Genomic DNA, 11,796 nt, shown 5'->3' on the forward strand with positions numbered 1-11,796 from the left:
GTAAAAAATGTGGAGAACTCTCCAGCTGCCCTTTTAGTGTGTTGTAACACAAGTTTGAAATGTTTCTATGATAATGTAACTTTTTAACAGATGTCTACTGCCCACCCTGGTGGCCAAGTATATAATGTCAGTTGATTGGTGCTGTCAAAGTCCATCCAGTCCTGATTAGAAATCATGTCATAACTCATGCAGATTGATAGCCAATTAGAAACGTGTATATGTCTTTAATGTTTTCCACCGTGCTGATTGTTTTTCATATATATATATATATATATATATATATATATATATATATATATATATATATATAACAGCAGTACAGCTGTTGTCAACATAAATGTTTTTGGAGAACCAAATCAGCATATTGGAATGATTTCTGATGGATATGACTCTAAAGACTGGAGTAATGATGCTGAAAATTCAGCTTTAATTTACATTTTTTAAATATATTAAAATAGAAAACAGATCAATTGTAATAATATTTCACAATGTTATCGTTATTTACTCTATTTCTGATCACATGGTGAGCATAAGAGACTTCTTTCAAAAACATTTAAAAAAAAAATCTTATCAACCCCAAACTTTTGAAACATGAACCTTGCAAACCACCCAAGAGGAAAAGTCATCTTCAAATGTTGATTTTTTTTTAACAAAACTTTTCACATATGCTTTGAATATTATAAATATCTACAATTTATTAATTGTAATGTCTCTTGGCAAAAACGTTATCTTTTACAATCGTTTCAAAGTGTTTTGTGTTTCATAATTGTTTTACTGTTTAGATTTAGCAATGACATGTTCTGAGAGTGTGTCAGTGAACCGTTCACTGTTTTTCCTGGACATATGCCTATTCAAAAACAGACTGAGAAATATTCACTGGAGTGAAGAGCGTTACAACTAGCCCCACTTTCCATAAAAGTGCACCTCGCACACTTCTAGTTTCATTTTGCAAATCTATTTCTCCCCCTATAGTTCCCTCTCTCACACATATCTGTTCTCGTTTGATGAACACTCTGGAGAAACTTCACCTCCTGCCCTGTAAAGACAGGGATGTTGTCTGCATCTCTCAGGGACTCCAGGCCAATTATCTGTTTTATGTGATTTCGCTTCATCGTTTTTAAAAACATATTTTGTGATCTTTATAGATCCCCCAGATCTGCAAGACAGAGACCATCAGACTGCAGATGATACTAATGTTGCCCACAACATGGTTGGTGACATACTTGACTTCATGCACACCATGGCCTGAGGGCCCCTGACAACTTGCTGATATTTGTATGTTGTCTAACTCTGCTGACATGCACTTTGTAAGGTTATCACTACAACCAAGTAATGAAAGAATTAAGTAAAATATCATATTTTTTAAACAAATCGAAACTTGACATCTTGCCCGTTCATTTATCCGTATTTAAACGTATTATTCGTAAGTTCTTCATATTTGTCTCTAAACACTGGGAGTGTTTGTAAGATTGTTTGTTTATATGTTTATTTGTCTGCTGCCTCTTAGGGAACCAGAACAGCAGGTGTGGGGAGAAGTAATGACAAGACTCCATTTTACTGGCTGTCACATCCCAGCATGCTCGCCGCTGTCCAGTCGAGTGCACCGACTGAAAGATGACAAGCTGACAGCTCACCACACAGGATACCAGGCGTCTAATGACATTCTGCGAGTCCTCTGTGTGAGTGTGTAAGTCTCTGTGTGTATGTGTATATGTATATGCATGACAGTCTGGAAGAGGGAGTCTTGTCACTTCTGGTGCTTTTCAAAGTACCCTGGGCTCCAGCCTCCCAGTGAACGGAAATGTCCTTGAGGGCAGAGACATCTTTTTTTCTTTTTTTTTTTTTTTTACGCACAGCACCCCACATGCCAACCGCCACAGTTATTATGGAGGCGAATCGAAGACAATATTTTCCTGCTATCGGAAATTTTTATCAGACATTTTCATTCTAAGCCAGCACAGTGTTACAGTACTGATTACATCTGATTCAAGTGCTTCCCAACCTGATCGCGCCATGTTTTTTTTTTCAGGATCGTTCATCTGGGGGAATGTTGTCACATCAACCCAAATCGAACAATGGACTGAAATATAATGGCGCTGGACGCTACCAGTTTCCAAGGCAACAATTGTGACAGATTTGGGGGAGACAAGACAGGTAATTGGAAAAAGATTGATGGGGTACAAGAGAGTGGAAAAAAAACCCTATCAAAGGAGGTCTCTCAGGGAATAACAACAATACAATAAAAGGTCTTGCATCCTTTCGAGCCATCGGCGGCCTCCTGTCCATCTATTTTTAGGCCCAATTCAACACATCTGTCAGTCTTCCCTCATGTGAGAGTATCCAAAAAGATTGTGTATCGCTAAATGAAGCAGCATAAAAAAATGATTCATCCTCAAGTAATACCTATTTCCTGTCTGTTTCTGTGCAGAATTCCATTGCTCCCACAAAAACTGTTAATCTAACCATACATGGTAAATGAAAACTGTCAACATGACAATATATGTAATTTTACTGTAATGTTTTTCACAAATTAATTTACAGTGAAAAACAGTAAAAGGACATTCCCCAAACACCACACATGATTATATTTTAAATAAAAAATGTAGTGTCTTCGTTTAATTTAATTTAATTTAACAAGATATTTTTTTTGTAACAGTGCACCTTTTCATTCATTTCACACCGATGCTTCCTCTAGGCTCTGTTTGGACTTGGCAAACTCAAGAGGGGTGTTGCTCAGCCTGACACAGTGTCTAAGAATGCAAAGAAGCCTCTAGGGTTAATGGTTGAGACTGCGTCACCGACGGTTCGAGTCAAGTCATTTCCAGCATAACCAAACAAGCAAAGTTTATGTTTGTATCGGAAGGTTTCCGTACGCGATGATGTCAGCAGGATCGGGGCAGATTAGGGCTCTTTGCCGTGTGGCGGTTGGAGAGGGAAATAATGGTGGTGTTGATAGAGAACCCAGCTCCACCTGTAGGGCCTGCTTTTTATCTCCACTGCAGTACGGCGGTCCCCTCCCCCAGGCCTTTCTTGTCATCACTCTTTGCAGCGTTCATTAAATGGAGTCAGACTTTAGCAGGAGAGAAGAACCCAAGTCACCCATGTGAGAAAAAAGAGAATTACCTAAGCCTTTTGTCTCACAGAGTGTGGCTCAGCTAATGTCTTGGAGGCATGCTGATCTCTTCACAAAGCGTTGTCCTCACACAATAGAGAAGACAGCATGTAGTTTGGCATGCAAAACATATATAGCCCAGCCTCTTTGTTACCTGTGGTGAGAGGTTTTCAGTCTCATTTGGTCTGTTTGATTGGGCTGATAAGATGTCTGTCAGGGTCAGGTCAGACTGAGCATTTGTTGTGCTGACAGTGTGATGATTGAGACATTGGTGTCAATTAGGTGTTTGCGTATTGGGCCCGGCATAACCGCTATTACTTTAGCATGGCGGCTTCCTCCCACAAGTGTGCCAGCTTCACCTCCTTTATGCCTCTTTGTCTGTGTACTCCCTCACTCGGCCTCACAGGAGCTAAATTTATGACCTATTCTGTCCTCGTCCACTCAACCCCCCGTCACCCGCCGGTTCTTCTGTGTTCACACCAGAAGTGACAGAAGCTCTTAGCCCCTCTTCACACATCCTCACCCTTTTTCCTCCTCTGTGCCGTGCCCTCTCTCTCTCCCTCATTCACCTTCTTCCTCCCCCAGTCCTTACTCTTTGTTGTGGCCTAAAGCTATTTAAGGGTGCAGGATAGAGCTGGTCTCATGAGAGGGCCCAGGACAAATAGTAGGAGTGTTTACTGTGGAGGCACTGATATGTCCTTTGGGACTGAGCTGAGCTGAGCATGCAGCTGCAGGAAAAAGCAGGGTCGAAGGCCTTTGTGTCGTCCCCATTCACCTGTCCACCGGAATCCTCCAGTCAGGGGTGTGTAAGGCACTTGAGTATACTAACGAAGAACAATTACTCAAGTGTTATTTTGGGGAATTTGTACTTAAGGGCTGTTGAACTAAATACTGTCTAAGGAAACAATAGGACTTTTCACAATTGAAATTGTTAACCCTGGGTCATACTAAACCCCGGGTAAATGGAATCCTGGGTTATCTTGATTCACGTTTCACATTGCTCATGATTTACCTGGGTTAACAATTAATCCTGGGTATTCACAAACTGGCGTTTCACACTGTACCATGGGTTAACGTTCTTATTTTACATATTTGCGGTGTCTGTGTCACTGACTGAACGAATGGCACACTAGATATGTTTTTAAAAAGGCTCTAGCATAGCGCATCTTCATATACAGCAGATATCTGATATATATATATCAGACTATGAAGATAAGAATGAAATGGTCTCTTCTACACTCCAATTGTCGGGTTTTCTGTCACCATTTGACATTTTTCCCCTCAAACGCTAAACCATATGTTTATGTTTCCATGACTGTCCAAAGCACATGAATATGAGGAATGTAATTGGCTGTTGGTTGCTAAGCATCTAGCCGTAACATTCTAACACAGCATCGGTTCATGCACATGTTTGGCACCTTAATGCGGGGTTAACTGTGCAAACGTTAATTGATCTGTTATCAGAGGTGACTGTGTCTAAGTAATGTATTTCAGAAATGTACATACAAATCACACAGTGAGCTAACATCATGTATTAATTGTAGGCAGAAACAATAGCTCATTTAAGTAATTATTACAAGTTGTGATCATAATGATTACGATAATAGAACATTTTGCATTGGTGCATGTTGATTCAGAGTTTGCATCATCTGAAGTCCTCACAAGGGCAGGAGTCATCTCTTCACAGGTGTTGGGGTATCTGAAGTCTTCAGAATAGGCTGGATCCAAACTGGAGCTGACGTACTTGCTAGCTATCTCGGAATGGGCATCCTTAGATAAAACAGAAAAGCAAATGGAAAGTAATTAGCATAGCAGCTGGTCATTACATTTCAAGCAAAGATAATCATGTGTATTGTATATGTTATAACTGGAGTACGAGATTATAGTATGTGAATCGCAGGAATAAATTCTATATTATGACAGAAAACAGTTGTTTTAAATTGTAATAATATTTAACAATATTACTGCTTTTTACTGTATTCAGATCAAATAAATGCAGCATGTGAGCCTAGAGGCTTTCAAAAACAAACGTATGAAAACGTCTCTTTAGTCACCACAACATAGAGTCTCTGACCCAAAGTTTTGTTTATGTTTGTTATAACCATCGTTGAAGACTCAGACACTGTCAGTATTGATTGTAGTTTAACATCTGTTCAGAGGGTTATCAAATTTTTGGATTCCAAGGACCCCCAGTTTTGACGATTGGCTTGCATGGGACTTCCTGAAATATAAAGACCGATATGTAATTTAATGTATTATAAAGTCATTAAAAAAATGTAATTAAGAGATTTTTATTTTATTTTATTTTATATTGTTTTCAATTATGCTGTATTAATTGTTTGACTGTTTTCATTTATGCCAAAAGAAATTCTAAAAATTATTATTTGGAAAATATTGCCTGCAAAGCTGGAAAAAGTAACATTTTCAATTCAATTTACATTTCATTAGTATAGTGATTTCCTCAACAAATAATAGCATTTGTTTTATTTCTTACTAAAGAAACATGGCAATCAACAGAATAAAATTGTCACAGTTATAAAAATGAAAGGAAAAATACTAGGAATTATGTTTACTTTTACTGAATAATTTTTCCGGATACACTTTACAATATGGTTCATTAGTTAACATTAGTTAGTTTACATGAACTAAGAATGAACAATACTTCTACAGCATGTATTCATCTTATTTGTATTTGTTAATCCACTGTGAACTAACATTAACAAACAATGAACATCTGTATTTTTATTAGCTAACATTAACAAAGATTAATAAATACTGTATGCATTGATCATTGTTAGTGAATGTTAGTTAATACATTTACTAATGTTAACTAATGAACCTTATTGTAAAGTGTTACCACTTTTCCTTTTAATTGAGTAAAATGTTGACACACTTTAATGTAAGTACAATTGATCTTTTTATACTCCAGCTACTACTTATGAAAATGAGCCCGAATGGTGCCAATTTACTACTATTTTCTCTTTATTCGGTTCTGCTAAATCTTATTTTCTTATAGCAATCCCATTCATGTGAGCTGTACAGTCTCACTCTCTAATCAAGCTTCTTTTGAGACAGGAACCAGTCAATGGAAATGGCCAGTCTCCTAAATGCGCCTCTCCACAAAATAGTCTGAATGGCTTCAAAACGCCACGGACAGAAAGCACTGTTGTCTGTCTCACGCCCATGTAGTGTGATTGCTTGGATGTTTCTAATGGTGTTAGGGGTGATTTTACGCACAGCAGGGCTCTAGGCCTTGCACGCCTCCATGCAGTCCAAGAGGCTTATGTGACTACTGCGATAGGCTATGGGGAGGTGGGTGCTCGTCCCGATAACCGTGATGTGTGTGTTTGAGCACAGCAGATGCCCCAGGTCTACATTAAACCTCATTTGCATGTTCAAATAAGTCAAAATCCACAATAGAATAAATACCACCAAAAGGGCAAAGCTTTAGATGAATGACAATGAGATCAGGTTGCTGAAGATTAGATATTACTTTGGAATGTCACCCTGATCCGTGAAACTTGTCTATACAATGCAGATATGAAACCATGAAAGTGAACTTACAACAACAGTGACATGCGCTGGAGACAGGCATGTCTTTATTCTTTTGATTTGTCTGCCTAACTTAATTCTCCAGCTCACATCACCAACACAGATTCCTTGTTCCTGTCTGTTCTCAGCTGACTCTCCCCAACATCCCTACATAGGACAAAGTTGGGAAAATAGATAGATGGATAAATAGGTATTGTTTCTGAAGAGCCTCGAAGGGATTCTTAATTTTAAATGGAGTAATTCATTACTTTTTAATTTAAATTTCATCAAGAGCATCATGTAAAGTTTATTGATATTTTTCTTTATTCATACAGTATATGCACAGCTGTCTGCTGCACTATGACCAAAAACCATGTGATTTTTTTTCTGTATCCTTTATTGTGTTCTCATTTAAATACTTTTTTTTTGTTTGTTTTGTCTGTTGAAGTATGTGGTTTAAAATAACCAGCCACTATTTTTACAAGAAAATGTTATGGGTCACCGAAAGGATGTGCAAACTCTGAACTGATTCTTTGTACTTGTTTTGCAGCCATTGTCGAACCTTTCTGAGTTCATAACTCCAGCTCTCTGCTGTCTTTTCAGTGAGGCCTCACCCTGCTAAGAGTCTGCTGTTCACCACTGCAGGACTGAAACAGAGTTTGACAGGAGAGAGAGCTGTTGCTGTGCAAACCGTGAGTCTGGCTGTAGTCAGACACATTCTGCTCCTCCTACCGTATTTCAGAAACATTTTTAGCATCTCTATTTTTGGAAAATAAACATTTGTTTTGAAATATATTTTTTTTTGTTAAAATTGTTTTTGGATTTTGAGAGCTGAAGAATTGGTTCCCTTTCAATTTAAGAGTGTAAATTTGAATAGAATTGGCCACACCCACAGGAAGTTGAATTTCAGTTGGTATGACAGGAAGAGGAATTTATTGGACTGGAATATAAAGAATTTCAACATAGGAAATACATTCTGGGACATTCTCCACAAAAAAAGATAATTGATCAAATATGATGGAATATATATAAATTATAAACATTGTTCTGTCTATCAATCCCCCTGCCCGTAAGGCTTATACAACATTTTAATATTTTTTTCAGAACTTTCAAATAAGACTTTATGAAGCCAAAAATGTTATGAATTTTATGAATTTCTTTGAATTTCAGTTTATTTTCAGTTAATTTCTTCCTTACATTCAAACTTGAATTGCAATTCTGCATCCTGTTTGTTATACTTAAAATTCAGGAACGGCACAGTGTTGAAAGAACACACACACACACACACACACACACACACACACACACACACACACATACATATACATATACATATATATATATATATATATATACATGTTTTTTTTTACATGGTTTTCAAATTATGAGTATTTCACAACCACTGAGAAAAGGTCCATTCTTTCAGGCAATGAACTGTTTGTTTTTTTGTTTTTTTACTCTTTATGACGGTAAGTCTGTTAAGTGTGATCACGCTCCTTCTGTTTTCAAGTCCTCCATTTGCAATCCTTTACTGGCAAAATTACAAAACCCTCTTCTTTTTTTAAAATCCCCTTCAACAATCACTGCCCGCTTATTGTCAATAAAGAGCCAGTAGGCAACACAACTAGCCTTTCATTCTCTCCAACAGCATGACAAGCTAAAGGTGTTCTTTGTAAACACAATTAAGCTGTGAAATTATGTTTAATTACTTTCCTGCTGTCTCCAGTTCTTTAAGGATTCCCTCTCAAACAACAGTTTTGAACACAGGCACCTGCCGAGCTGCTTATTCCGCCACACCTGGTCCTGCAGAAATGTCAACATAAAAACGGCAGCTCCATCCAGCATTCGTTGTCGCGGTCTGGTATCTCACTATACCTGCAATAGCACCGGCCCACTTAACATCATCATGCACTCTGAAAGTGCAGTAAATTAAAGATCATAAATCATGCACTATTCATAAGAGTCTCCATCCGGCCCTTTCACTGCCTGCTACCCTCCTCCCTCTCTAATGGCATTGAGCGTTTGCAGGCCACTGAAGCACTCCACCCCGTCCTGTCCATTCGACTGAGCATAGTGTTCTGGACCACTGCATTAAAAGCTGATACCCTGAGCAAAGCCAAATGCTCTCCATCAACCCCCATATCACGAGACCATTGTCTGCTAGAGGAACCACCAGATGGTCTGCTCCATATCGGCCAAGGTATCAGTTTTACACCAGGGGAAGCACCAGGGATATGCTCCAAAGCAATTATCATTGGAGTATAATTGAGAGATACATTATATAGTGGTGTGGTTGTCTTGTTCTGTCTGGGTCTTACGCGTGAGCTTAGTTGGTTCAGGCTATATTAGGCTCAGATATTTGGAGAGCACTGGAAGAGAGAAGCAGCAAGAATGGTGGAAAGGTAATTCACCATCACATAGGTCATGGCCCACATAATCTGGTGCACTCTCACTAATGACAGATAACATGAGGCAGGCAAGGTGTCAGCCCTCATCAGTCTTTCTAATTAGAGATGTGAGCACACATCTTTCATAAGCCTTCCCTCCAGAACACCATTAAACATGCACACACATATACACTTACAAATGCGCGTTAGTCCTGCTGTTGCGACCTAAAAGGAAGTGCCTTGACTCTGTGTAGCTGGTCCATTTGTCATCTCTTTTCTTCACTGCGGATTTTTGCGAGATGGCTTCCAGAATAACCAATGTCTTCTAGCTCAGCATCCTGCCAAGACCGCTCAGCTCTCTTCCAGATACACACTCTCATGGTGGAAGGCTGCAGGGTGGAATATGGACTAATCTCTTTAATTGAGGGAGGAAAGAAAAATAGGTAATTCATTTGTGGAATTTAATTCTCTTCATAAAGCCACTCCTCATTGGATGTTATGAGGGAGGGATAAAGTGTGGTGCAAGATTTGAATCACTGCAGAGAGAGCATACAAAGAAGGACAGATATATGATTGAATTGGTCCAATTAACCCTGTTAGGTAGTTTGTCACTTGTCTGATATAAAATTCAGGTGGTGCTTACCTTTTTTCCCAAATCAGTGAGGAAAATGATGAAAAATGTCCTGAAAGTGTTCATTATATCTTTTAAAATAAGTATTTAAATAAAATGATTATATAATATTATAATAACATATGTTTTATATATTTTTTATAGTAAGAATAAAAAAAAAAAGAAATGTACTTGCATTCAACATTAAACTGATCAAAAGTGAAAGTAAATACATAATGTTACAAAAGTTTTTTTTTAAAGTTAAAAAAAAAATATATATATATTAGAATGATTTCTGAAGGATTATGTGACACAGAAAACTATGATGGTGAAAATTCAGCTTTGCCATCACAGGAACAAATTACATTTTAAAATTATATTAAAATTAAAATAATTAAAATATATATAAAATAAGAGTTATTTTAAATTAATAACTTCATATTTTATGATATTACTGCATTTTTTAACTGTATTTTTTTATCAAATACATACACCATTGGTGATCATAAGATATTCTTTTCAAAAACATGAACCAACTCCAAACTTATGAATGGTAGTGAATATATATTCATAATTTATTTGAAATGGAGCATTATTTGCACCATAAGCTATAGGTATAGCTATAGCTATATTAAGTCAAAACCTCCAAAAAATTTCCAGGAGTAGATTCTTTATGGGAGATGCATTATCCATCTTCACATGGACAGTGTCTCTCTGTATATGATCAAGGCTGTATAGCAGACTTTAGACTGATTGTGATACTAGCAAAGGCAAGGCACAGCTGTTTTATCACACACTGTTCATGACCTGTTCTCTGCCTGCCTCCCTCAGGCCTCTTCTAGTGTAAGGGTAAACCAAGTGCCAGACTGACAAATGGAGATCTGCTCCAACAATAAACAGAGGGATGTGTGGACAGAGGAGTCAAGAAGATAGAGAGCACAGGCTCATTTAGAGGAGGTTACCGACGGTGCAGTCATTTCACGCTTTTTAAGAGATTTTAACAGATCTGTTTACAAAGCAGAGGAGAAATGATTGGGCTCACTGCGTTTCCAATCACGGACAATTAAAAAAACCTCTCGGTTAGAAAGTCACAATAAAAGAAATCTAAATACCTCTGAAAAGAGGGTACGTTTTGTCCCTGCAAATTTCTCTGCGGAATTTAATGCATTTCACAGTTTGTTTATTAGTGCGCCAGCCATGTGGAATGCAGAGTAATGGCACCACTGAGGGAACACATTGCAGGGACCATTAGCTAACTGGAGCAGCTCAAACACTGAGTTTAGAGAGAGCTGTCCAAAGTGTGCACACATACGCACTTGCTCTTCGAAAATACTTCTTTCACCTTTTATATTGTTTTGATGAGTCACACAGGTGTTTATTTGCTAAATTATTACTAGCTGAACATTTGAGGTGTCTTTTATTAATGATTATCAACTGTCTGAATTTCAACTTGCAATTTTAAGAAATATGGAAAATACAGCACCCCCTGTCTTGCACTAATTAAATAAATAATCATTTGTTAAATAATAAACAATAATAATAAAAACAATGTGGTATATAATTGGGGTCTATTGTCTTAAAAGATGACACTAGAAAAATATAGAATTTTTATTTATACAAAAATATTTTACAATATTGTACAAATAGTCTACAAAGTCAGATTTTTAGACTGGCAAATTTTTTGGCACACCTACTAAAGAACTATAAGTAAAAATGTATGCTTTACCTCATGCTATTTAAAGAAAAGTCACAGTTGTAAGTTGAACATTAAAGGTAGCATTTTAATATCCTGCAGTGTGACATTTTTATGTAGTTGATCCTAACAGTTGTTTCCATTAGTGTTTTGAAATTATGTATACATAGGCCAAATATTAATTGTTAGCTTTAAAGCTAAAATGGCTGCTCAATTTAAACCGGCGTGTATTGTCATATGATTAAAATAACACACTTAGTTTAAAGTTTAAACAGCATTTGACAAACTGTATTGGAATGTTTGTATTTTTGAAAAATGTATTTGTCACCACTGAAATAAACTAGTTGATTAACTGCAGTGGTGTAAAGTATTTGAGTAAATATAATTAGTTACTGTACTTAAAGGCCCACTAAAGTGCCTTGAAACATGCAGCATTATTCAATGTGTTGACGTAATTTCCACT

The 11,796-nt window shown here is 37.2% G+C and overlaps 1 long non-coding RNA gene across 2 annotated transcripts; it reads left to right on the forward strand.

The window, feature by feature from the left end:
- The first annotated feature begins 1,056 nt into the window (after nt 1-1,056).
- LOC311086336 lies at nt 1,057-7,635 on the forward strand. Of its 2 annotated transcripts, XR_014607044.1 has the most exons (4): nt 1,057-1,210; nt 1,508-1,679; nt 2,030-2,154; nt 7,247-7,635. It is a non-coding gene; the product is annotated as an uncharacterized lncRNA (long non-coding RNA). The 2 variants fall into 2 exon arrangements; XR_014607045.1 differs by having other exon boundaries at nt 1,508-2,154; nt 7,247-7,391.
- The last annotated feature ends 4,161 nt before the right edge of the window (nt 7,636-11,796 follow it).

This window comes from Abramis brama, assembly GCF_963993115.1.
Source record: "Abramis brama genome assembly, chromosome: 7".
In the NCBI taxonomy this organism is placed as follows: domain Eukaryota; kingdom Metazoa; phylum Chordata; class Actinopteri; order Cypriniformes; family Leuciscidae; genus Abramis; species Abramis brama.